The 1,671-nt window shown below is 48.7% G+C and overlaps 1 non-coding gene across 1 annotated transcript; it reads right to left on the bottom strand.

Moving 5' to 3' along the window:
• Positions 1–1,357: 1,357 nt before the first annotated feature.
• On the bottom strand, positions 1,358–1,464 carry LOC120671679. The gene has a single exon (XR_005673778.1). It is a non-coding gene; the product is annotated as a small nucleolar RNA R71 (small nucleolar RNA).
• Positions 1,465–1,671: the final 207 nt, after the last annotated feature.

Genomic DNA, 1,671 nt, shown 5'->3' with positions numbered 1-1,671 from the left:
TTCAGTTTAAGGTCCCTTTATTGTCTATCGGAGTTAGTCTAACGGGTTTTCTCGCCCGTAGTAGTGTAACTCAAGTTAGTTCACTAGGTTGAGGGGGATTTCTCTTGAAGGCCTCAAGAGAAATCCTGGTACCGAGAGCAGATGTGGTGTCTGACACAGTGCTAGCTAGAAAGTGTGTCCCACCCCACGGTACCGCAGTGGTAGGCGGCAAGTGGTGACAGCCTTGTCCGTCCCTCGTAGTCCACCACGTTCGGGTGTTTTCATAGCAGTAGGATTGCCAAAAGTATGTTGGGCCCCTTCTCACCCCTATCTGCGCCCTTCACTTAGGCCGCCGAAGTAAGCTCCTAGTTCCGACATCAAGTTAGAAGCTTAGATTAGTTCTAGTGAGGCTAGCTCAGTAGTTTAGAAGTGTTTCAGGAGTCCTTTCTCGCTTGTTGTCCTCCCAGCTGCTACCTCTCTAAGGTATAGAATCTCCTGTGTGTCACATGGACATAGCCTGGCCACTTATCTTATTAGTTATATGGCTTACCCCTGCTGAATTAGTCGGTCGATTATCTTAGTAAAGGTTGTCACTACGATTTACGATAAACTTTACCATAGTGCTTCCCTGAGGATTTTCATGATACCCTGGAATACTCCAAGGTGAAGTGCTACACCGGTAAATTCTGTGCGCTTGCAGAATACCTATTCAGATTGAGCATAAGAGACACCAAGAAGCATTTCTGGCGCCGTTGCCGGGGAAGCAATTGGCTAAAGTTATCATACAATTGAGTGAAAACACTTATTGTCTTATCACCGCTAATTTTAGCGGGCTTACCATTGCTCTCTCTCTCTCTCTCATTTATTCGATGCAGAGCAGTGCATGACCAGTTTTGATCTACCATCAAACTTCGATCCGAATCCTCAGAGAATTGGGCGAATTGTGAGACGCCGCGTCATCCCACCCCAGAAGAAACCCACTTGGAATCCTCATTTGTCAGTATTAGCACCACCCATGGCCAAGACTCTCAGGCAGTACCCGGCCCCATCCAGCTGCCACATCCCTACTGGACTGAACAATGACCAAGGCAATGATGGCTTTGAGCTCAAGTCGGGGCTGGTGAACATGGTTCAAGCGAGTCCATTCTATGGAAAGGCATCGGAGGATGCCAACGCTCACCTTCAAAATTTCTTGGAAGTGAGCAGCACTATCAACCCCCGAGGTACCACGTTGGATAACGTCCGTCTACAGTTGTTCCCATTCTCCTTGCTAGGCAAGGCGGAGATGTGGTTCTACACCAACAAAGCAGACTTCACAACATGGGAAGCTTGCTCCAATGCATTCCTGACGAAGTACTTTCCGGTGGGCAAAACCAATGCCCTCCGAGGAAAAATCTCTGGATTTCAGCAGCTCCCGGACGAAGCCATTCCGGAAGCTTGGGAGATATTCTAGGAGTACATTGTAGCATGACCCCACCACGGCATGGAGGAATGGCTGATTATTCAGAGTTTCTTCAATGGCCTGAACACGCCAGCCCAGAATCACATTGATGCAGCATCAGGTGGTTCCTTTCTTTCGCTCAGCGTGCCTGAAGCAAAGGCACTGGCAGAGAAGATTGCTTCCAACCAAAGTTGGAAAGGTGATAGGCAGCAGCAACCCCGCAAGGGAGTTCATCAGATCGACAGTATCGA

Source organism: Panicum virgatum, chromosome 4N, assembly GCF_016808335.1.
Source record: "Panicum virgatum strain AP13 chromosome 4N, P.virgatum_v5, whole genome shotgun sequence".
NCBI lineage: Eukaryota > Viridiplantae > Streptophyta > Magnoliopsida > Poales > Poaceae > Panicum > Panicum virgatum.
Note: the sequence above shows the minus strand (reverse complement) of the source record. Positions and strands in the feature narration are given on the sequence as shown.